Source organism: Capsicum annuum, chromosome 11 (genome assembly GCF_002878395.1).
Source record: "Capsicum annuum cultivar UCD-10X-F1 chromosome 11, UCD10Xv1.1, whole genome shotgun sequence".
Classification (NCBI taxonomy): Eukaryota; Viridiplantae; Streptophyta; class Magnoliopsida; order Solanales; family Solanaceae; genus Capsicum; species Capsicum annuum.
Genome location: NC_061121.1, coordinates 166384728 through 166411808, shown reverse-complemented (window position 1 = coordinate 166411808; position 27081 = coordinate 166384728). Strand labels below are relative to the sequence as shown.

Sequence of the window (27081 nt, the reverse complement as noted above, 5' to 3'; positions counted from 1 at the left end):
TAAAATAAATCAGTACATATATTAGAATGATGATGAAATCATTTAAAATAATCATTAATTAAAATAAAAACTTGATTAGAATTAGACTTACTGCTTCCTTTGAAGGATTAAATAGATCAAGAAATTTTACATTTTTATCAGTTTTGGCCGACAACCATCTCAGGATTCATGGACAGAAAACTTCTTTCTAGTAGTTCACTTGTTGTCTCAAATAAGGAATGACTTTAAATGTCCAAGCCTATGACGTAATTCGAATAAATCAAAAGCATTATTAAATTAAAAAACGAATCATATCATGATAAAAAAAAATATTTACCATGAAGGCCCATGGAAAGCCATATAAGTTGACTGTCTTTGGCGTTAACGGAGTCAACAAATATTTGACAGTTATTTTGAAGATTTCATAACCCTAAGGATAGTTATTAAGTGACTCAAGATCTTCCGAGAGATTTATTTAATCAAGGCTTTTGTTGTTGTTAACTTCTCTCACCCAAAGAATATTATGTACAAACCAAACCAAGCACAATGATTGCTTGTGCTTCTTTGAGAGTCCTTTACCTTTCAACACTTTTATCAAATTTTTGTTTTGAAGCTTGGACCAACAATGGACACTAGGTCATCACGATCACTCGACTTTTCTTTGCCTTTTTTAGTTGTGCGGGTACTTTTTTTAGGTCAGAGTAGGTATAACTTAAGAAGGAGAAAGAGGATAACATTTTAGTCCAGTAACTATGACAAACTCCTTCTAACCAAAACAAACAGCCATGCCACAATAATTTATCCATTCCTTATCCATCTTATCTTTGTTTTCATACATAAACCTACGCTTGAGAAGATCTTATACCATTTTCATCTGGAAACGAGCATTGTTGTCCTTTGAAAAATCAAGATATTTACCAAAACAGCTTTCCCTGAAATAAGAATCCAATTTTTGTTCTCGAAGTATTTTTTGAAAGGCGTCGAAAGATTTTTCCCTGGATGACTTAACCATGAAATCATCCATTAAATTTGTGGCACCATTGTACTGCATTCTCACAGAATAACGATCAATTTTGAAGGTTTTACCAACTCTTCGGTGGAAAGGCTACTAACATTTTGATTATCTTTTTCGAAATATTCCTCCTTTCAGTGTTTATTATCTTCTGCTCCTGATTGAGATAATGCTTGTATAGCAAGATCATAGAGTGGTGGATATAGCCGAGCTGCTGCACTTGTTCCTTTACTTGGACTTGATTCAGTTTCTTTTCTTTTAGGAGCCATATTATCTTAAATTAACAGAAATATAAAATAGATTATAATTGATTAATGCATCATTAAAAAGGATAATAGTAAATCTAACATATATAACAGTAAAATAATAGTTCCAATAAATCACACATCTGTTGCACCAGGTATGTTATCTATTGCAATATATAACCGACCTGTTGCAATGGATGAGTGAACTATTGAAAATAATAAAAATAGATCACTAATCTATTGCACACGGAATTTTATCTGATGCAATATATAACCAACCATTGCAGCGGATGAGTAAACCTTTGGAAACCATAAAAATAGATCTCTAATTTATTGTACCAGGTAGTTTATCTGTTGTAACATATAATCAATTTGTTACAATGGATGAGTAATTCATTAGAAATAGTAAAAATAGATCACTCATCTGTTGTACCAGGAAGGTTATCTATTGTAACATATAACCAACCTGTTGCAAGGATAAGTAATCCATTGTAAACAGTAAAAATAGATCACTAATATATTGCACCAGGTAGTTTATCTGTTGCAACATATAACCAACCTGTTACAATGAATGAGTAATCCATTGAAAATCATAAAACAAATCACAAATCTATTGCACCAAGTAGTTTATCTGTTGCAACATATAACCAACCTATTGCAATAGATGAGTAATCTATTGGAAACTATAAAAATAGATCACTAATCTGTTGCACCAGGTATTTTATCTGATTTAACATATAACCAACCATTACAATGAATGAGTAAACCATAACCATAAAAATAGATCACTAATCTATTGCACCAGGTAGTTTATTTGTTGCAACATATAGCCAACCTGTTGCAATGGATGAGTAATTTATTGGAAACAGTAAACACAGATCACTCATCTGTTGCACCAGAAAGGTTATCTGTTGTAACATATAACTAACCTGTTGCAACATATGAGTAACCCGTTGGAAACAATAAAATAGATCACTGATCTGTTGAAATATATCACTCATCTATTGCAAAATGAGTTATCTATTGGATCAATATTATTTAGATTTTTTCCAAGAAGAAGAGTCATCTATCACAGCAGATTTGTTCACCAGTTGCATTAGATTTTCATAGTTGCATCAGATTTTCATCTATTGTATCAGATATTTTCATCTGTTGCATCAGATATTTTAATCAGTCATATCAGATGTTTCATCTGTTGCATCAGATATTTCATTTGTTGTGACACTATTTTTATTAATACAAACAACAAATCAATCCAACAACACCAACACATTACACACACACACACACTAAGAACATTAATTGTGACAAAAAATCACCAACAAATCCGAATCGATAGTTCGACAGCAAGAAAAAGAAATGCCAGAAATTAGAGTTTTATTCAATCCACATTTCAAATTTAAACTAGAAATATTAAAATTACTAATCAATACTCAAAGAGTAGTTGACTTAAGTTCCTTTGTTTCTTTATAATTTTTACCTGTGAAAAAGAAAATAGGACAACAAAGAACTCGAAGTTATTATCTCCTGAGAAGTCTTCACGTTGATTGATGGTTAAAAGTCGAAAGAAAACGTCGGAGGTTAAAGTCATCGGGGATTAAAGGGAGAATTTTGCAGAACTGTTGTTGGGAGAGAGTTGAGAGAAATTACGAGAGAGAGATGAGAGAGACGGTTGATTCAGATTGAAGGGGGTGTGGGTTAATTTGTATTTTTAAAAATATTAGAAAGTTTTAAAAATATTAATCAAGTTCACAATTAACTTAATCAAGTTTCCTAATGATGTTTGACCCTTTAAGTTGGTCAATGTCACCAATTCTTCATTCAAGACTTAAAAGACACCTTTCCTTCAATTTTCTCGGGTAAGCTATTGATTGTATGAAATTATTATACCCTCTAAAAAGATAGAAAAAAGATAGTAATTAATGAATAACAATACCAAGAGATTACAATTAAAAGTATTGCATTTGTAGTGCTGACTTAATTCGATTTATACACTTAAGTTTCTATTTAATAAATTATATAATGTCAAAATGTTAAAGAAAAAGATAGGAATAATGTCTCTCTCTCTCACTCTCTCTCTCTCTCTCTCTCTCTCTCTCTATATATATATATATATATATATATATATATAGGCTTTGCTGATGCGGCACTCTCTATGGGCTAGAATCACATTTGTCTTTTTTGTGAATTTTTTTGCCTTTTTTCTTACTTTTATAAAGCTGAAAATTTCACTATAATATTATATAGAATATTAAAGACAGACATATCTATCTATAATCTATATTTATAATCTATAATATATTAAAAATATGAAGGGCCTTAGAAATATTGTTTGAGCTTTTTGTCCTTCATTAAAAGTCTTTGTTATAGACAAAATTATTTTCTCACTATTTTTTTCTAATATTTTATAGTTAAAAATTAATTAAACATATTATGGTAAAACCTTCTTTGTAAGACCCCTTAAAATCCTAAGCTTAACTCAGTCTTTTAAAGTTTGTTAAGGAATCCCAGACTTAGAAAATTTTAGATAAGTATTCAAACTTAGTATTATTGTAACCTTCGTAGGTTGAAAACTCTATTTCACGATCCTCATGACCTTAAAGTAATGATTTTTAGGTTGAATCATGATCAGGAATGTCAGTGGGTGTTTCGAACAAGTTTTGTATTTTTTGGACTTCATTTGGATCACATTTGAAAGCTCAAACTAGTGGATCGATGCGATTGCGATGCGCTGCATCGTCTATTGCATCGATGAATATTTTTCTCCAGCTCCCAGTGCAAATTTCAGTGAACTGATGCGGACTCGACGTGACGTGTTGGCTATCATATCGATGCCAACAATGCGGCGTGTCGGTCTGCGCATCGCTAGGTCAGTTTTCAGTCATTAAAAAGTTTCTTCATCAGGGGTAAGTGGGACTTTTTCCCACGTCTATCATCCCCAAAATATGAAATTAAACCCTTCTAAGAACAAAAACTATTCATTCTTCACAAGTTGCTCTCAAGAAAAAACCCTAGGAGATTTTTTAATTCAATTCAAGGCTCAAGAACTTACCCTCAATCTTTCTGAATTTAATTGTTAACGTATGTCAACTGTTCATTCAAGGGTTCCTTCCACCCTTGGAGTCCAATAAACTCTTTTAAACTTTAAGTAAATTGATTTCATGATTTGGATTCAAGTGCATTCTTAATTATAATGTTGATTGGGTTTCTATTCCATGATTAAGTGCAAAATTTATGTAAAAACAATTATTATGTATGTAGTATCATGTGAATTCATGTTAAAGCCTTGAAATTGTGATGCTCATATGTTGATTAGTACTATGCACATATACAATGCACTCCAAGTATTTGATGAGTTGTTCATGTGAATTAAATAGTGAGATTACATCATGTTAGCATGTATACTAGTTCATGCCATTCAACTATTTGATAAAATGCTTCTAGATGCATTATGAACAACTATGCATTTCTATGCTATGCAGGGTCATATGATGCTTTACTTTTTATGCTATCGAGTCTTGAGGGTATTTAATAGTCGACAATTTAGTTATTTACCTAGAGCCAGTGTTAGTTATGGAATAATTTCAGTCATGTCATGATCAGTAGTACTCTTAGTCAGTTCCAGAACTCAAGAAAAACTCAGTTTACTTAATAACAGTCCTGTCCAGTTCAGTATTCAGTTCATACCTCAGTAAATTTAGTTAGTTAACAAAATTCAATAGTATTTTGTCAGTCTACGAAACTGTGAACTCAGTTCAGTTCAATTAGATAGTATTATCAGTAAAAGTTTAATCCAGCCTAGTATAGTTTAGAATTCAGTCTGGTGTCTATTCAGTTGGGAGTAGGATTTAGCACCGAGTGAACCCAAGGATGGGGACTTATCCAGTAGAGGGTCTGATCCTTAGAAGCAGTCCTTGTGTTCCAAAACTACATAGCCAGCATAGGCTGGGACATCAACCTATCAAGTATGGGTTGATGAGGTGTCCTACCTGCCAGTTGAGGGTACCACCATTCTCATTTAGAGTACCTGCCAGATAGGGGTAACTCAGCTTATCTTTACTCGTGGCACGGTATAGATACCCTTACAACTGGGGTTACAGGTTGAACCCCAATCTATTCAAAAATGGGCATGTCGGTTAGATGATTACTTCCCACAGTCTTGTTTTAGATTCAGTCTTAGTATAGAACTCAGTTCAGTTCTACAGATTCAGCACTGTCAGATACAGCCAATCAGCTTAGTATAGAACTCAAACTAGCTCTTCAGAATCAGAACTATTAGATACAGTCACTCATATATCAGATACACAATATCATTAAACTCAGATATCAATAAATCAGTAATTCAGAACTCAATATCCGGTGTTACATGATCTCAGTTATAGTTTATGTATTCATGCATGTGCTCTCACTTAGTTATATTCATATCATTCAGTTAGTATTGTTCATGCATATGAACCCATGTATCTCAGCCGACCTCACTTAGCATACCAGTATATTCAAAGTACTGACGCATACCTTTTTTCGCGCTATGTTGTCTTATATCATAGGTTCAGATGCACGGACTCCCGATCATACTTAGCAGATCGATCCATCAGCAACATACTTAGTGGTGAGTTCTCTTAGTTTGAGGATAGACTTATTATTTTAGTATTTCAGTATCTTAGTTTATTAGTTTTCAGTAGTCGGGGTTAGTTGGGGGCTTGTCCCATCAACTCCTTGTTCAGATAGTAAAGGCTTTTTTCAGACTAGAGTATTTAGATAGATGTATTAGTATTCAGTATTTACTTTCATTTTGAACCTTATGATAAGTTTTTGCCTAATTTTTGCATAATTACAGTATTATTATACAGTTATTGCAGCAGGTACCAGTTATGGGTTAGCTTGTGATCCCTCAGGATTATGAGTACCGTGTAGCGTTTGAGGTACAGACTCGGGGCATTACAAACTTGGTATCAGAGCCTAAGGGTCAACAGAGTCCTAGGAAGTTTGAAAGCCACATCTGGTATAGTCTTGTGCATGGATGTGTAGCGCGCCACACTTATGGACAGGAGGCTATTAATGTTTTAGGAAAAGTTTCCCTTCTTTTAGTATTTATGTCGTGTGAGTGAGAATGAGCTCAAGTTAAACTGTCTATCTAATCCTTTTATTTCCTCCATTGATAGAATATGTCTCCTAAAAGGACCAACGAAAGGAGAACTGGAAACCCGCAGCGCCTCCACCCATTTTGGCAGATCCCTTGAATGAGCATGTGTCTCACTCTGAATTCAGGATTGCTTTTATTTCCTTAGCTTATTTAGTAGTAGCCTAGAACAATCAGTTGGCTACAATCCTATCTAGGCTTATGACTCAAGCTCTGCAGAGTGAGGAGAAGAGATATAGAAAAAGAGGGAGAAAGAATAAGAGGGCCAGAATGCCAAGGCCAAAGAGTGGCCAAACAAATCCTCTCTGTCAGAAGTGTAGCAGAAACTATTAGGGTGTCTGTATAGTTAAAAGTAACGTATGTTTTGGATGTGGCATTCCAGGCCACAAAGTCAGACAATGTCCTCAGGTGGGTTCGTAGAGTCAGCATAACCGTCTCTCAGCTCAGTTTGATAGCCCGAATCAATAGGGTGCCACTTTCAGTGCCACCAGTGGGCAACACCCAAACAGACTCTATGTACTTCAGTCCTGACAGGATTAGGAAAGTTCTCCTGATGTGGTCACCGGTATGTTACAAGTTTATTATTTGGATGTTTATGATTTGCTAGATCTAGGAGTTTTTTTGTCTTTTATAACTCCTTATATAGCTGTTAACTTTGGAGTCAGTACCGAAGTTCTAGTAGAGACTTTATCAATCTCTACCCCAGTGGGTAAATCTATGATAGCCCAGCGGGGATACAGGAACTGTTCGATTATGGTATCTCATAAAGTCACTTTAGTAGACTTAGTCGAATTAAAGATGAACTATTTTGATGCAATTCTCAACATAGATTGGCTCCATTCGTGCTATGCCTCAGTCAACTATAGAAATAGAATTGTCCAGTTTCAGTTCCCGAATGAGCCCATCCTAGAGTAGAGGGGCAGTACTTCAGCACTGAGGGGTCAACTTATTTCCTACCTTAGGGCAAAGAAAATAATATCTAAGGGGTGTTTCTACCATCTCGTTTGAGTCTAGGACTTTAGATTAAAAACCCTTAATCTTGAGTTAGTATCAGTAGTATGTGAATTCCCAGATGTATTTTCCAAAGATCTTCTCAGAGTTCCTCTCGAAAGAGAAATTGACTTCGAAATACACCTTTTTCCAGACACTCAGCCCATATCTATTCCGCCATATAGAATGGATTTAGCAGAACTCAAGGAATTAAAAGAATAGTTGAAAGATCTCTTAGATAAGAGATTCATCAGACCCAGTGTGTCCTCATGGGGTGCACTAGTTCTATTTGTACATAAGAAAGATGGTTCTCTCATAATGTGTATAGACTACCGTCAGCTACATAAAGTCATAATCAAGAACAAGTATCCATTTCCCAAAATTAATGACTTATTTGGACAACTTCAGGGTGCCAGTTACTTTTCTAAGATAGACGTCAGATCAGGCTATCCATCAACTCAGAGTCAGAGAATGTGACATTCCAAAAATAGCTTTCAGAACTCGGTATGGACACTTTGAATTCTTAGTCATTTTATTTGGTCTTACCAATTCCCCAGCAGCTTTCATGGGCTTGATAAACCGTGTGTCCAAGCAGAACTTGGACATGTTCATCATAGTCTATATAGTTGACACTCTTGTCTATTCCCGTAATGAGGATGAACCCACTGATCATCTCAGAATCATACTTCAGACTCACAAAAACCATTAGTTATCATGGTATCTTATCTATTCATGTCTTACATGTCCTCTCCATGTTAATAGCTCATATTTGTGCACGTTAGCGAAAATAACATACGCTTACAGTTTCTAGTATAGGAGTTTCAGTTTACTCAGTATTACAAATCATGTTTCATGAATACAAAAACTCTAGATTTGGGTCATGCAACTCATGACTCATGTACCCAAGTCATTCTTTACAATATGCCTAGTTCCCAAGACTCATGCTACACTCCTAACAGTCGGCTAAGTTAAGATTATGTCATATATATCCTTAGTTTAGGTCTCTTGATAAATCCATGGTGTTGCTATTCTATTCTTTAGGCCTCAATTAAGTGTTGAGTTTGGCATAATATTCATTCACGCTTCAGGTCCTCATGTTTTAACCCTTTAGTGAACTCTCCTTATAAAACGATGTAGTGATGAGCGATTGCTTAGATGGGAGAGAGTAAATGTTTCATGATAAGGAAAGATTTTTTAGCATGTTTGTTTTACACGAGGTTGTAGTTATGAGAATAGTTCTGAATGTCAGGGTAGTGTGCTAAGTAAATGGCTAGCAAGAAGTTGTATTTAGTTGTTGAAGGGAGAAAAATTAGAATTTTTCATGAGATAGTAAGTTGAGAAAGTGCCAAGTGTGAGTGTCTATTCAGATCCTCGATTTATGTTAGTCTCCATTACGTAGTTATTAGAACTTAGTATTCAGTTCAAGTGTGAGCTCAGTTACAGTCCCAGTTACAGTCCCAGTTACAGTCTCAGTTACAGTCTTAGTTATCGTCCTAGTTATAGTCTTAGTTACAGTCTTAGTTACAGTCTCTGTCACAGTCTCAGTCCAGTAATCAGATCAGAAACTCAGTTCAGTTTTAGGTTTGTTTGACCATAGCGTACAGTTATCAGTTATTCAGTTATCAGTATTTCAGTACCTCAGTTTACAAAATATTTTAGAATCATGTTATACTCTTGGTCTTGCATTCTCAAATAATACAGTTTTCATGAATTCTAGCTCAGTTATCTCCTGTTACACAGTCTGTCCTTACCTCATATGTATAATAATCTATGATTTCAGTCCAGCTGTTCAGACTAAGTGCAGTCCAATATTACATGACTAAGTATTCAGCTATCCGCTATTCAGATAATCAGATAAGTTAGTATGTTTATGCACTCATGCTCAGCACCTATGTGAATATTTTCAATAGTCTCAGGTGATTTGTTTTATCAAGATGGAGAGTATAGTTGAGAGAGTATTCAAGGGATATGTCTAAGCTTGAAAATTTGTAGTTGCAGTGCATAAGGCTTAGTCACTTCATCTTAGATGATGTTTCATAGGCCCCGCCTCATATTACAGAATTTTAGCCAAGATATGATTTTCTTATTCAACTATTTTATTCAGTCATACCAAGACTTCTTGCTCCTTAAAGACACTAGAACTCTATAGAAAGAGTGTCAAAGAAAGTCTCTAGTCAAATATAAGTTTTCAGCATAAGTTAGTCTATAAAACTAGCAATTCAATTTAGCAGTTAGGTGGATAATGTTCGTATGGTTGGGTTTCCCATCCTTCCATCTAGTCACACTATCTGAAGTTTCATAAATATAACTATTCCAAGATCAAGCAACCATGTGGTTGCGAGTTCAGCTCAGTTCGGGTGCCATGCCTCAGTTTCAGATCCCCCATATGTAGTCACGATTCAGTTCATAGGTGTCCTGTGCATTGTCTCAATTTTTCCACAATATCTCAGCTAAGTCAGCATTCTTCAGGGGACATAATGTCCTTAGGGAGAGATGCATTATAATCCCTCCGAGCTTTCATGACCTAAAACTTCTATCTTCTCTTCACATAACGAATCCATTTTGGAGTAGTGGATACTCATAGGTGGACCCTCAAGTTTTAATCTCATCTGTAAGCCATGTATTCAGTGCTCATTTCAGTCCATGATATTTAGTTCATGTATCACATTTCAGTCTCAGTTATGTTCTCATATTCCCATTCATGCATGTTTAGTAACTGATCTCAGGTTTATCAGTATTCTCAGCTTAAGGTAATAGTCTTTCTTAGATAGGCTGTTCCATGTTCAGTTACAGTTATAAACTTATTATCCATTACCATTGTATATTCAATCATGCATTCACGAATCAGTTCAGTTAGGTACTTATGCATCAGATATGCATGTTCAATTTAAAAACTCAGCTTATCAGTAGTTTTAGTCAGGTGTTCTATGCATCAGATATGCATGTTTAGTGTGTAAGCTCAGTCTATTAGTGCTTCTCAGCTTAGTTAGTCTCATTCGAGGACAAATATTCCCAAAGGAGAGATATTGTAAGACCCCGCAAAATCCTAAGCTTAACTCAGTCCTTTAAAGCTTGTTAAGAGGTCCCAGACTTAAAAAATTTTAGCTAAGTATTCAGACTTAGTGTTATTGTAGCCTTTGTAGGTTGGCGACTCTATTTCACGACCCTCATGACCTTAAAGAAAAGATTTTTAGGTTGAATCATGATTAGGAATGTCAGTGGATGTTCCAGACAAGTTTCAGATATTTCAAACTTCGTTTGGATCACATTTGAAAGCTCAAACTAGTGGATTGACACAATCTCGATGCGCCGCATCACCCATTGTGTCGATGAATATTTTGTTCTAGCTCCCAGTGCAAATTCTAGCAAACTAATGTGGACTCAACGTGGCGCATTGGCCATCGCGTCGATACCAATGATGTGGTGCATCGATCTGCGTGTCGCTAGTTCAGTTTTCAGTCATTAAAAATCTGCGTCCTCAGGGATAATTGGGTCTTTTTTCCATATCTATAAGCCCCAAAACACAAAATTAAACCCTTCTAAGAGCAAAAACTATTCATTCTTCACAAGTTGCTCTCAAGAACAAACCCTAGGAGATTTCAAATTCAATTCAAGGCTTAAGAACTTCCCTCAATCTTTCAGAATTTAATTGTTAAGGTATGTCAACTGTTCATCCAAGGGTCCCTTCCACCTTTGGAGTTCAAGAAACTCTTTTAAACTTTAAGTAAATTGATTTCATGATTTCCATGATTTGAATTCAAGTTTATTCTTGATTATAATATTGATTGGGTTTCTATTCCACGATTAAGTGTAAAATTTATGTAAAAACAATTATTATGTATGTAGTATCATGTGAATTCATGTTAAAGCCTTGAAATTATGATGCTCATGTGTTGATTAGTGCTATGCGCATATACAATGCCTTCCAAGTGTTTGATGAGTAGTTAATGTGAATTAAATGTGATATTATATCATGTTAGCATGTATACTAGTTCATGTCATTCAAGTGTTTGATAAAATGCCTCTATAGATGCATTATGAACAAATGTGCATTTCTATGCTATGCAAGGTCATGTGATGCTTTAATTTTCATGCTATCGAGTCCTGGGGGTATTTAATACCCGATAATTTAGCTGTTTACCTAGAGCCAGTATCAGTTACAGAATAATCTCAGTCATGTCACGATTAGTAGTACTTTCAGTCAGTTACAGAACTCAAGAAAAACTCAGTAGACTCAATATCAGTCCAGTCTAGTTCACCATTCAGTTCAGACCTCAGTAAATGCAGTCAGTTAATAGAATTCAGTAGTATTCCACCAGTCAATGGAACTTAGTGAACTTAGTTTAGTTCAGTTAGACAGTACGATCATTAACAGTTCAGTCCAGTCTAGTACAGTTTAGAATTCAGTCCAGTGTCTATTCAGTTGGGAGTAGGATTTAGCACTGAGTGAACCCAAGGATGGGGACTCATCTTCCAGTAGAGGGTGTGATCCTTAGAAGCAGTCCTTGTGTTCCAAAACTACATAGCTAGAATAGGTTGAGATATCAACCTTCCAGTTGAGGGTTGATGAGGTGTCCTACCAGCTAGTTGAGGGTACCACCATTCTCATTCAGACCACCTGCCAGATGAGGATGACTCAGCTTGTCTTTACTCGTGGCATGATACTGATACCCTTCCAGCTGGGTTTACAGGTTGGACCCCAATCTATTCAAAAAGGGGCATGTCGGTTAGATGATTACCTCCCACAATCTCAGTTTCAGATTCAGTCTCAATATAGAACTCAGTTCAGTTCTAAAATTCAGGACTGTCAGATAAAGTTACTCAGCTCAGTATAGAACTCAGACCATTTCTTCAGAATCAGAACTGTCAGATACAGTCACTCAGTTATCAAATACACAGTATTAGTAAACGCAGATATTAGTAAATCAATAATTTAGAACTCAGTATCTAGTGTTATCATGATCTCAGTTACAGTTTATGTATTCATGCATGTACTCTCACTCAGTTATATTCATGCCATTCAGTCAGTATTGTTCATGCATATGAACCCATGCATCTCAACCTACCTTACTTAGCATACCAGTACATTCAAAGTACTGACGCATACCTTTTTATTGCGCTATGATGCCTTATATCATAGGTTCTGACGCACGCGCTCCCGATCATACTTAGCAGCCCGATCCATCAGCAGTAGAATTATTGACGAGTCCTCATAGTTTGAGGACAGACTTATTATTTCAGTATTTTACTATCTCAGTTTATCAGTTTTCAGTAGTCGGGGTTAGTTGGGGGCTTGTCCCATTAACTCCTTGTTTAGACAGTAGAGGCTTTTCAGACTAGAGTATTTCAGATAGATGTATCAGTATTCAGTTTTCAGTATTTAGTATTTACTTTCAGTTTGAACCTTATGACAAGTTTTCGTCTAATTTTCGCATAATTATTATTCAGTTATTGCAGCAGGTACCAATCATGGGTTAGCTTGTGGTCCCTCGGGATTATGAGCACCGTTTAGCGTCCGGGGTACAGACTTAGGGTGTTACATTTTTTCTTAGATGTCTTCATTAATTAAATATAATTATGATAAAACTTTTTCTTATTATAAGTCTTTATTAATTTAATATATTTATGGTAAAACCTTTCCTTATTAGAAGTCATCAGAATTAATGACAACTGATATTTTTTTCATTAGTTTAAGAATTCTAAATCAACTAAATTTGATTTTAAAAAAAATTAAAAAATTTAGAAATAAATATAAAAGCGTTAGAATAAGAAAAATTTAAGAGGTATCAAATTTTTAAAAGTTTTAAGTACGCAATAAGAATGTAATCAATGATTTTGTGAAGATTTGACTTTAAAAATATGAAAAGATTTTAAATATTGAAAAAAATAATCGCTCCACAAATATGATTAAAATTTATGTGTCTCTCAGAGCCTTTGACAATAAGGGAAAGAAGTATTACATGACAAACGCAAAAGTGATGATCCATCAACCACTTGGAACTTCTGGTGGTAAAATATATATATGTACTTACACTAAAATATATGCTTATGTTTACATTGTTATATGAAAGTGTGAAGGATCTTTGAAAAGTGATTTGAATTTTTTACACTTCCCTATAAATATCCTCAATATACAAAATTATTTAATTTTCTATAATCAAACGTTATATGTGCGTGAAACGTGCGCTTACACTATGATAATTAATTTGTTATCAATGATATTAATTAAATGAATTGCACAATTCATCCAAACACCTCTCTAATTAACCATTTTAACCCCACGTTTTCTCCTTAATGCTTAATAAATGACAATTAATTGGCAGCCAACTCTTTTCACTGCTTTTCCATACTCTGTTTTAGCCTATATATTTATGTCTTTTTGTACCATTTCTTTTAGATTTTCATGTAAGTTCTTTTTTCTACTCTTTTATCTTTTTATTTTATTTTTTATCCTTTCTTTTTAATATGCATATTCACCATCATCTTATGACAGGTCAAAATATGGTGATTTTTGATATGAAGAGGTGCTCTAAAAAACCTTTTATCAATATCAAAATCGTTGTTATTTAAGTTTTCATAAGAGTTTAATTTTATTTTTGTGATTTAAGTTTTTATTTTTTTGTGATTGTTAATATTGAATTAAGCTTATAATAAGTAATGTGGCACCTATCTTTGACCAACATTGTTATTTAATTTTTTATTTAATATTTTTAGATCCTTTTTTAAACCTCATTTTGATCTGAAAGGAAAATCCTAATATATTTTCTATAATTTTGGGGAAAAAAATATGAATCTTTATCTTCCGTTATTGTTATTCCTACTTTTCGCCCTAATGACTGTGTTACTTATACTTCATCCTCATAACTTTCCTTAAGCCTCTCTTTATTGTAAGTGTTATTTGTTTTTTTACAAAAAAATAAAATAAAATTAAGCCCATAAATATCAAGAAACTTTGGTGGATTCATATAAGTTCATATTTCAACACACAAATTTAATTGTAAGATTTAAGTTTTTCTCCATGATTTGCTCATTCCAATATAAGAGATAATTTTTATTTTCAGCTCTCTATTTATCAAAAGTTTTGTGAATATTATATTGATTTTATGTGCGTAGAAATCTATACCACTATATGTATTTAGTTTATATTCAAGATTATATGTTTTTTTTTAAATTAAAAAGTGAAATGAAATGATCTTGTGACTTTTGACTACGCCAACAAATGTATATGTGATAAAAAATAGAGTTCTTTGGTTCCTTTTAAAGATAATAGTGTCTCGATAGATGCTGTTTTAATATTGCAGTGGCATTAGTGCTACCTATGTCTAAAGAGGAAAAGGATATGAAAAAAAGAATATTTTGAAGAGAGTTTTTTTTGTGTGCGTATCAACACAAGGTATGTTGCTGTGATCTTAAGATCAAAAAATAATTATTTACAGTTCGGTAAATTTAAAAGAAGCTGATATATGAAAAGAGTTGGGTTGTTTCTCTTTCTTATCTTTGTTGGACATGAATTTATTATATTTTTCTACTTTCAATCCATTATATTTATCAAGTTAAGTTTCGAGTTATGAAAAAATTAATAATTTTTCTTTTTTCTTTTTCAAGGTTTAATGACTATGTAATTTCCATTCAAAATTTGTGTTTCACTAATCTTGAAATAACACTCCAAACTTAAACTCTTAACAAACTATAATGAAACCTCTTTTCAATTAACTCTAATATGATGCATGACAATAGTTTCTCTTTAAAATTACGAGAAATTACCCCATTATACATTATTGTTTGATCAATAAGTCTGTACTTACGTTTTTTTTCCCATTATTTTTAAATTAATTTACTATAAAATTTTTCTCAATAATATTAATATTAATTTTGAAGAATATACAATTAATTTAGAATAAATTCATAAGAGGATTTACGTAAGATTAAAAGTCTATGAATATGATAAAAAGAATTTAAATATTAAGTATGACAAAACTTATGTTATTACCAAAAGTTATGATGAGATAGGTCATTTAATGAAGTTTATATGATGTGAATTTGAATTAATTAAAAATTTAATCAAAATTAAAAAAAAAACATGAGACAACTTATGTTGCCATGTTAGCTTTTCTTTCCCAGTTAGCAAGACTATTTTGCAAGAACTCCATCTCTTAGAAAAAGATGTGTAACGTTTTTATTTTCAGTTGTTCTTGTGTCATTTTTTTTAGTATGTATTTTCTTATATATTGATTTATATTTTTTTTTCATTTGCATTTCTTATGCGTATATCTTTTTTTTTTTGTTGTTTATAATATAAGTTTTATCTTTTATATATAAATAAATTTGAAAAAAGATATATATGATTGCACAGAGCGCGATCAAGTTAACTAGTAAAGATAGATTAGGAGAAAACTCTTTTACCCTTCGTAATAGTATTCAAAATGGACAAAACTGTCAATTACTTACTCCATTTCTTTTTATTAGATTAATGCAATATTTTAAATTTATAATTAGATGATCGAAACTATGTGAAAAATGCTATAAGTTGCAATTATTATTCTAATATCAAAACTTTAAAATTAATTGAAAAGATATTTCTTATATAAATAATCCCCCTTACAATAGAAAAAATTGTAGCTTACTATTTTTCTCAAATAATTGTCCTTTTATATTATCCTAATATTTAAGACTTAATGTTGAAATTTTAAATAAATTTAATATAATGGAGTTCTTTTTTTGGGACTTTAATTAGTCCATGGAGTTTGACCGATAAGATTTAAATGCTAGACAATGAAGGGGTGATCATGTTAATTGTCATAACGGTTTATGTATTACTAATATATATATAAGTGGTGAACAAGTCTTCAAACCAGGCATGTGAAAGCTGGCAGGACAACCTCCACCTACCAGCTTTAAAGGGTTATTTTCGTCATTTCGGGTAGCTTCTCAAGGGCCATTTCCATTATTACCAATATTAGCTGTTAATAAGTGATTTTCTATGGCTGTTGCTACACGTGTATTCTTAGGATGACAAAGACAAAAGAAAATAAGTCATTTGGTATTGTTGTTGCTACACGTGTATTTCAATGATGATAAATACAACAGTTGCCCTCTGATATTGTTCATTTTCATGAAAGATTTGACAAAGTTGATTTTGAGAATCCTCTTCTTCAGTTGTTGTTGTTCCCAGATCTTCAATTTACATAGTGTAGGTCTTAGTTGTTGATTTTGTTCTTCTTTGCGAGTCTGCATGGATTGTGTGAGAATTTTTGAGAGGAAAAAAGGAAAAGTTATCTTGCTTGTGTGAAAATGGAATTGTTGCAAATAAAATGTTACCCGTCTAAACAAAAGATAGTTGTTGCTAATCTACTGTTACCCTAAAAAATTCATGATTTATAATTTCACAAAATTGCATGAATACATTCAACTGTAGCTTGCTGTGAGCTTCCCTTTGAATTTATCAATGCCCACAGAACAAGATATTGCTTTAGTTGGCTATGAGATTATTTATGTGCATCAAAAGTATTTAATTCCAGATGTTAGTTGTTTTTATTCTATAAATAATAGTTATAAAGCTGATCTTACAAAGCTAAGAGAATTTCTTCTCTGAGTTGCTGGGATTTTCTCTAAAAATGTTGTAGCATATGTCGAGATCCTTCAAAGATGCACTACTTTTGAGGAATCCGGCATGGCCCTATGACATTTTTTTAGAGTCCGACCAACATAGGTTTCCGTTAATCCTCAGATGGCAGATTACATGATCGGTTGTTTGTGAAGATTTAAAAGGTCTATAACTTGTTCTTTCCTGTTGAGCAGGCAATATTTAACTTTTGGTTTCACCCATTATTTGCTATAGGCGATTTATTGGTTGGTTCTTTGTATTTTAACAAAGCTCTTATCACATATGTTTATGTTTCATGTACACCTTCCCAGTAATAATGAAACAGAGACCAACGTAATGAATCAAAGGCTCCCCATGGACGCAATCACAACAGAAACTACAGACTGGACCTGTAAAGTACAGGTAGTAGACAAGTTTCGGCCTTGCAAAAGCAGCAACTCTTCCGTGCATTTCCAGACAATACTTGTACAGGATGAAAGTGTCAGCTTGTCTCTCTACCTCTACTTTCCTTGAAAACCAAAGTTCATATCCTGAAATTTATTACCTCCAACAATCTCATAATGTACACAACATTTGTTACCGTTGCAAAATTAATAACTTCAGCGACCTAAGAAATTCAAAAAAATCAAATTGTAGCCTCATCAAGAGAACAACGGAAATTCTAAGAACTTCTTACATTGTTCCCGCACATGTACAATTTGTTCCCTTTTACTTGACTACAGGAACAAGAGGCTTCTATAATACTCTACGACGATGACATTCCCAAGTACGAGAATTTTTTTGGCCTTTTCGAGGCATATTTGGTGTCGTGTCTAAAAGTTAGAGAGCCTCATAGTTACTCAATACGAGCTAGTACGTACAAATGGGTGGCTGACAGATACACAATCGTTGAGGCGATTACCAATAACAACGGATTGGAGGCACCCCTGCCTGCTCCAATAAAATTGGATACACTGTCTTTCTCAGCTATCGAACAATAAAGTCTAGGTGTCGAATTTGGTAAACATCCATCTTACATTCTGACTCCTTTTCCCGTCAACTAACTAGCCCCTACTAATCAAATTAACTGTTAACATGTTAATCTTAATTACTCCAGACTTATTGGCAGTAGTAGTTAATTGTAGCGCCATTCAATATACAACTGACCAAAGCAAGCATTTTCAGAAAGCAATTGTCATACACTAGAGGTGAGTTACTCGCGTACCAACAACTACTTCACCAACCATTCTATTTCCTTGTTAAAACATGGTTTCACTATAATAATTTTTGCATCTATTATTTCCACCAGCAAGAAACCTTTCCTATTTACTATATGGGGTGATCTAGCCGACAATGAAGGAGCTGAATTACTATACCATCTACATGAGTACCCTGTCATTTTTGCGAGATGTAAGGCGTTATTGAATTCTGTGGTGGTATATTCATTAGCCCATCTTCTGCAACTCTTCTTTTTACTTTTTGTTTCTCTATATTGAATTAAAAAAGCTTTCCTCTCTTTCACATACGCAGCTCTAAGACTAGCAACAAGATATCAGTCGACAATCTCAACAAATCCTCAGTATGTGCAGGCTACTACACTGACAAACTGGTATACACTGATATGTTCCCTCTTCGTACGACTATGCAAAACATATTTTTATTGTTTCACCTAACCTTCTCCAGGGTGAAGCACAACGAGCGAATGTTGTTGTCTTACACTTTAAGAAGCTCATCATCATCATCATCCTCACTAAATCTTGCACCAATTAAAGATCAAGTGCTAGCTATAGCCACCATTCCAGAGTTGTTATCTACGGTTAGTTTATCCCATACCATAACCTATACATATAGTAATTATTTTCTTACCCAACTAAAGCTGTATCGCAGAGTACAACTAGTGAGGTCGAAGAAGTTTCTAACATTATTCTACATTAACACTACAGGTACAAAGTTTCCCCGTGGAAGCCAGATTATCACTCCCTGAATGTCCTCAACTATTTTACCTGCTTGCGTGTTTGAATTGCAGTTAGTTTGTGTGCCCTAAAACTAAAAAAATGGTTCGATGCTTCTACTGCAAGCTAGAGCAACAATTGGTTCCCAGGTAACTATTACAACTACCATATGCTAAACCTTGAACAAGTGCATCTACTGTCCTGTTTTGGGGATTTTTGAATTTTCTTTCTGCTGATCTCAAAGAAAGGCATCTTAGCACTTTTTTGAGGGAAAAAGATAACATTGTAGTTTTTACGAGTTACTAATCTTTCAGACCATTGCCAATGTCTCATTTCTAACACCTTCCTCAGCTTTTGTTTATCTGGTAGTTTCAGCTCAGTATTTATTTTCTTCTTGTATTCCATATTATTTAGGCGCTTTGGTTGACACCAATTACCTATCTGAGCTTTTTGTGTTAGCCTCGCTTCTCTACATCTAAGAAAATGACCAACTATTTTATGAAAGACAATCTATTGTGAAGATACCTTTACCGTTGTCTTAAAGCCCCCTTCAGTCAGATAAACTTGACATCGTATTAGAGAACATTACATTTGAGGGAGTTATGTAATTTCTTATGTTGGTGGGGAGCCTAAAAGTGTCCCTTGAATTTAGTCGAGCTGCACAGAAGATGGTCTAGACATCGCCTTTATAAAAAAAAGCTAAAGAATGAATAGGGAAATTCATAAAGCCAACCTTTACTTCCTATATTTTGGTAATACAAGAATTCGTAGTTGTTGGAACTTTTTCCTGCTTACAACAATTGGTTCCCAGGTAACTATTACTACTCCGTTATCATATAGACACTCTATTATGCATTTTCTTTTCCCTGCCATCTATGGTAAACCTTGAAAGAGTTTGTGTGTTGTCCTATTTTTGGCATTTCTGAATTTTCTTTCTGCTGATCTCAAAGAAGGAAAGCTTAGCACTTTTTCGACAATGACCTCTTTATCTCAACAAGATAGAGGTAAGGTTTACGTACATGCTATAGTTTCGCAAAAAAGATTGACGTGATTATGTTCTGGAATAGTGGCAGCAGAACAGTTTCCAAACACAACCTGTTTATGTTGATGAAATGAAAAGGTAAAAAGATATTTCAATCTAATCCTTATGTTCATTGCTAAGCTTCTTCTTCTCCTATGTATGTATCTCACACTAAATTTAGTCCATTAGGATCTGCAGGTTTGTTCAGATTTCTTAGAGTGTCCATTAATGATATTAGTAGACGAAAACATAACGATCAAATAGAGAAAAGACATAAAAGGGATAAAGAAATTACAAGAGAAACTAAGTTAAACGGAATAAGAATAGCGATGAAACAGAGGAAAAACAATATGGCCTAACCCAATCTAGAAATTATAGAAGATTAATATAAGCAATATGTCCTCAGGGTTATGGAATTTTAGACGTGAAGAATGCAACCAAATGAGCTACTAAGATACTCGCTCTATTGTAGGTTTTGATCCGCGTCTTAAAAGTATGGTCAATTATAGAAACTTTCATGATTTGGTCTAGGATACCAGAGAGTCATTTAGAGCGAAGAGACACTAGATCGTTTGATGCAGATGTGCTATAAGAAACTTGAGCTAGACTTGAAATGTTAGTTATCAATGGAAGGCATTACATACGCCCATATAGAGAAGGAAAATACGTTAAAGACTTCACCTAGATTATGTATTAGCTCAAATGCCACTGTAAGTATTAAAAATGCCTAGTAGTTAGTATCATAATACACTGCTAAGGTTTCCAGTCAAATGATATTTTATGTTGAAACACTAACAACTGAGTTCCTATAAACTCAGTGTATTGAGTATGGTAAATTTTAAATATAGACAATTTAAAGTTTCTTTTCACCAAGTCAAAAGCAACTTTAACAAGTTCAGGCAAGTAAGTCTTTGGGTTGAACTAGGGTGTAATACCATTATTTAGGACTTACATATTTTAAGTTTAACTTAGGATAGAATCCAAGATACAATGTGAGCTGATATAGTTCATATAGGATATTGATAGTACTAATCAAATGAAGACATATAATTCACTAAGATCAATGTTGTACTTGGCATGATGTAAGACAAGAAAATAGGTCTACAAAAAAATGTCATGTGTTTATTCCTAGATATCCTCATTTTGAAAGGCATTTTTAGAAGCTGATATCATGTACATGGTTGCTTTTCGTTTTTAGGCTACACTGAACAATATCCACCTTCCCTTATAAATTACCTACATTACACCAACATTGTTACTGATTGACCAGAAACTCTATTTGGTCTGAGGATCATCAGGTGTACAGTTATCTATCTTGTGCATGTATGATATCACCATTCTAATCTTATATACAAAGTTCCCCAGAACTTCCCCTTCATCATTGCTAACTTTTATCAATCAAGCTTCAAGGGATATCTATACGACTCCACCCGCCTTCACACTTATCTGATGTTTACTTATTGCTTGTCTAATTCCTTAAGTACAATAGCAAGAATAACATAAAATATGTTCTTACATTTCTAATCGTGCCTTTCAAGTACCATACAAACATCGCAATCTCAGCCCTCACTTATACTTATAAGTGGCATAAAGTGGTCATCTAGCTAAGTGTTTACTGGAATTTCCATAGAAAACTCCATAATAACTTGACAAATAATTAATGCACTTGAAATAGTACTCCATCAATGGGGTCACTTGCTTATAACAAGTGCATAGCCATTCTTTGTAAATAGAACATATTTTGTCTCTGTAGTTCCCCCTTCTACTGTTACTAATTTCCCTATTCATGAGCTTAAGTTATTCTAGACTTTATCAATTATCTCCTTGTAATGTACATGCCTCTTTCTTTCATCGAACACTGGAAATCCAAAATAAGTGATAGGAAAATACTTTCTTGAGATAGTTGTCACTGTCCATACCAGATCAACGATGACCTGTGTTGTCTGATCATGTAAGTATGTGGAATTCTTATTTATGATGATCTTTCGTGTACTAACTTCTTTATACTCAATTAATTTGTTTATTACAAACTTCAATAATATAGTGTAACATTTGAATAGGCCAAATGATATATGTATGAATATATATATTGAAAGCTGTTTCTCTGACTTGAACTTGTCACCTCCTACTGAATATTGCATCATAATAAATTCCTAATAATTGCTCTACCTATACCAGAAAGCTCATGTACTATAGTGTTCAAACGAGAAAAAGGTGAAATACTTCTTTCGAAATTCTTTTTACAATCCTGAGACAGTCCAAAATATCTAACCATACCATCTTCAGCAAATTATGAGTTCCCTTTAGTCAAGGCTTTAAATGCTTCAGCCAAACTTACTGTCAAAATTACCTTAAATGACAAAACACATTCCTTTAAAGGAACTCTCCATGCTTTCGGAGGACTCGAACTACGGAACATCGAGATGACTACTAGTGCTTGATTCACCTTCACTTTGTTGGCATCCACCATGATTAGCGCCAGTGTTGTTATGTCACCGCTGGTAATGCGCTTGTCGGAGAGCAAAGTTTTTTCACAAAGGTTGTAGTTTGGTGTCATTCCTAACACCTTCCTTGGCTTTTGTTTATCTGGTAGTTTCTGCTCAGTATTTGTTTTCATGTTGTATTCCATATTGTTCAGGTACTTTGGTTAATAGCAACTACCTACCTGAGTTTTCTCTGTCAGATGGCTAACTATTTTATGTAAGACAATCTACCATGAAGATAACTTTACCGTTGCCTTAAAGCCCCATTTAGTTTTTGACTTTTACACTGATAAAGTTAATATCATATTAGAGAACTCTACATTTGAGGGAGTTACCTAATATCTAATGTTGGTGGGGAGCTGAAAATTGTCCCTTAAATTTAGTCGAGCTTCACAAAAGATGGTCTGCACACCATTTTTTTTTTTTAAAAGCTAAAGATCGGGGATGAAGGCAAATACACCTATATGCCTCCTCGAGATTCTAGCAAGCGGGTATGACTCAGGGGGCAATGTACTAACCTTTGCTGAGCCTTATAATTTGGAATCAGCAACATGGGAGGCTCGGGCAAGCATGCACTGAATTTGATGTGACCTTTGTTTTGTTCTCTTACAATATGTGTTTACGATTACCTGAGTTAAGTACATGCAGACTGAAAATAGATAGACAACTTCTGCACTTTATTTCCAGGACTACTAAATATTCTATTCTCTATTTTAAACTCCTACTGAATATTTTTGCACTGATTCACTTCATTTACGCTTCTCTGTTAATCACAGGTGCCACTTTGAGGTTAACATCATGGATGCTAGCGATATAGTTATGGTAATGATCTCAAAAACACTTGTGAAAGAATGTTGTCCTTAACTGCCGAACAAATATATGAACGGATTTCTATCCAAGTACACATATACATATAATTAACAACAGGAAAAACTCATTTCCTTAAAATTTGGTTCTCAGTAAATAAAACCCCTAACATTAGACAAATTTTTATTTATCGTGGTGTCTTTTTCCTTTTCTACTTAGCAACAACAGCTGTGTATTGCCCGCATAAATCAGCTGCTGCTCGCTCATAAATTGTTTAATCTCCAACAACAAAAGTCATTATTCATATTTCCTCATCAAAAAACTGGTATGCTGGCTATCACCTCCTTTACTGAAACCCCACTTTCTCTCGAGGAACCAGGTAAGGCAGAAAATTGACCCACCCACCCCAGTGAAAAAGAGTTAAAAGGTACCGATACTTTCAAAGTTGATTTTACTACTGTGGGCTAGCTATTATGTGACTTAATTATGCCTACCTTGTTCTGTATATCTAAATTCCTTCGCTTATGAATTTGTACTTTGAAGATTTGGGTTGATATTAGTAGGGCTAATTATAACGGGTTTGATACTAATTGGATTAATTATGTTCATTGCAAGAACACCACTATTTTCTTCCCACATTTTTTTAAATAATCACTACCTTCAAATTAGTTTTCATATCTTTATTAAATTGACGAGGTACTTATCATCTTCTCCACATAACATATACTTACATGCTAGCTTAAAACAAAAAAAAACTTATTTTATTAGTATATATAACTGTCATTGTTTCAATCTTTTATTGAAGCATATTTACAACATATTCCTTAGTTATCAACTTTCTTTAGGCTTTGTTTGCTAGCTATAGTTATATAACCCTTTCTCATTTTTATTAGGGGTTATTCCGAAGAAGTTTGAACTTGAATTTGGTCACCTGGGGCATGTAAATTGTTGAATAATTATGGAATATCTCGCTTTTCAATTAGCATGCTAAACTTTCAATCTTAAGCTATATATCTTTTAGTTTCACAAAGGTTTTGAACCTGCAATAGAATCACTTATTGCATGCAAATTCTTAAATATTGTGCAAAAGTTTCAATCTTTATATATTTTTTGGTCAACCCTTTCGATATCTTGAGGTTCTTAACCTGAAATATGATTATCCACTATGGGGTTATTGCTATATTGCTTAATTATATGTATCTGTAATTTTCCTGTGCTTGTCAATTATATTCTGATCAGTTAAATGTTGTAATAACATGTACATTACAGAAAATTTGAACAACTACTTTCAACTATTCTACCCAAGTGAAATTTTTTTAAAATATGTATAGTTGCAGAAAAATGATATTTTTTTTCCATCATTTACATGTCAATCTTAGTAGGTCAGTACAACATTCATCCTCTTCTTTTATTAAATTATCTATATATATGCTCAATACATTCAACTAACTACAATGATCTTCCTCCTCTTATTCTTTGAACTTTCTGTCACAGCTCACTACAACTACATTTTGGTGGCCTTTACCAGCTTCATCACATGGTATGGCATATACAAAGGAATTTTGGTTGGCTATACCAACATCACAGAGTCAGGCTGCATAAACAAAGTTTTTGTGTTTTTATGTAATAATCACACTTTAATGTATAAAACCTACATGTTAATAGCTTGCTTTTGCGCTTTGATGTAACAATCACACCTTAATATACAAAACTTCCATGTTATTAGTTTTACTACGCAACGTCTTCCTTGAAATATTGTTGTTGTTGGGCCCGTACTTGCACGGGCTTCCGCATATAGTTATAATTAATGTGGGAATATAACTTTTCTTTACGAAAATTTTTGAGTCATTTTAAAAAACTATCAAGTTAGTTTATTTAAGACATATTTTTGAGCTTGAAGCTTCAAGATTATTTCATCTTCCTATACTCTCAAGACTTGAGTTTAGAGAAGGTAAGCATAACTGATTTATATGATATTAGTATTAGATTATATTTTTTATCAGTAACTTAGATGGAGGAAGAGTACTTCTCTCGGTTATTTTTGTTGGCTTAAAATTCCTTCAAGTTATAAATTTATCAATATTATATGTTGTTTAAAGTTAATTGCTTCTTTCAATAATTTATATTATTCAAATATTATATATTGTTTAAAGTTAATTATTAGTTTTCAATAACTTATATATCTTAAAATGATTGCGTGATGCACGCGTGCAACACGTACGCTAAACTAGATGATTTATATTGCAAAACCTAATTATTTTTGTGATTAATGTATAGTTATTTGTTTTGGGTGGTTAGACTCATCACGAGGTGAATGAAGTCAGCAAGTATATTACTTTTATCTGATTTGACTATATTGATGATATGCTACGTCAATATATACAATGCAACAAGAAAAGATATTCCCAAGGAGAGAGAAAAGAAAATTATCTAATCAATGAACTATATGTATATATATTTCAAGATTAAAAAAAAAGGAAAAATAACCTAAATATACAAGATTAGATCATTTATTGTAAGTTATAGCAAAACTTTTTAGTTTGCAAGTTCTAGCAACTTATTTTTTTAAGAAAAAGTATTTTCTTTAAAAAATCAGATAAAAATCAACACAAAAATGGAAAATACAGATTTAATATAACTAAAAATCAATATTCCTTCCTTAAAAATAGTTAACAGTTAATAATTGATATCAATCACACCCTAAATCTCTCTTTAAACCCTTTTTCTCATTTTTAAACACCCCCGTTTCTTTTTCATCTTCATCAACAATTATTTTTTTGCTGAATATATTGTTTCAATCACAATCTGTCACGATCCGAACCAAGGCCTGACCGTGATAGGCATCTCAAGTCTCACATGGATCAATAATTTTCCCCTGCACCTAACTAAACCAAACACAACATATTTCAATGTCTGATAAATTCCGAACATAAAATAAGATAACGTCCAATAGATTAAGAAGATTTTTAATAGATATCTATAACCGACAATCTATGACCAGCCAAACAACCAACCGTCGCCGCCCAATAACCACAGTAATCCAACAAAGCCTTCTAAACAAAAAATCAAAACTGAATACATATAGCCAAAACAAGTCTAAATAGTCTGAGACATAAAAGAACAAAACATAAAATGTAGACTTCCAATATATGGAAGCTCACCACTTTGATGTCAACTCACGAGCTAATCTCAAATCCTAATCACTAAGTAGGAGGAGTAGAAGTATGACCAATTCCTGCATCGCATGGCGATACAACGTCTGAAGACGGTTAGCGGGGTGAAAGATAGCATGTAACTCGAGGATAAAGTTAACAAAATGACATGATAAATAGTTCAAAATCATTCAAAATCAATGCACATAATCAAATCCATAAACACACACACACATTATATATATATATATCATATACCGGGATAAAAAACAAGGCTTAACATATGTTTCAAAACTTTACCCGGGATTGTGTAGCTCAACCATCATAACATATACCCACGGGCTATATGGGCCCCAACTCTCACCCCTGGTTGGGACCTAGTGTGTGTAGTCATACGAACCGGAGAATAATCTCATATATGTCCATAGGGGACTCGAACCTCCAAATCATATACTAAGGTGACTTAAGCACCCGATCATGTAATGATTTACGGGGGACTCGAACCTCCCTAATTATGAAATAATAATGAGGGAGACTCGAACCTTCCTGGTCACTTTGAGCCCCACATCGGCAAACATGATTTTCAGTATCGGTAGCCCAGACCTCTATTTCATGACTCAACTACACAACCCTTATTAGAACCCAATTAAATATTTATCACACAATCTTATTCATGAACTATATTTCACAATAAGGCATACATTGTTGGTATCTTCA

At 33.6% G+C, this 27081-nt stretch overlaps 2 long non-coding RNA genes and 1 pseudogene across 2 annotated transcripts; 2 read left to right on the top strand and 1 right to left on the bottom strand.

The window, feature by feature from the left end:
- Positions 1–16461: 16461 nt before the first annotated feature.
- Positions 16462–17774, top strand: LOC124888421. Its single transcript, XR_007046534.1, has 3 exons — positions 16462–16556; positions 17282–17450; positions 17693–17774. It is a non-coding gene; the product is annotated as an uncharacterized LOC124888421 (long non-coding RNA).
- A 94-nt stretch (positions 17775–17868) lies between these two features.
- Positions 17869–18681, top strand: LOC124888420. The gene is made up of 4 exons (XR_007046533.1): positions 17869–17969; positions 18067–18157; positions 18259–18558; positions 18633–18681. It is a non-coding gene; the product is annotated as an uncharacterized LOC124888420 (long non-coding RNA).
- A 3353-nt stretch (positions 18682–22034) lies between these two features.
- Positions 22035–24558, bottom strand: LOC124888919 (annotated as a pseudogene).
- Between the last annotated feature and the right edge of the window lie 2523 nt (positions 24559–27081).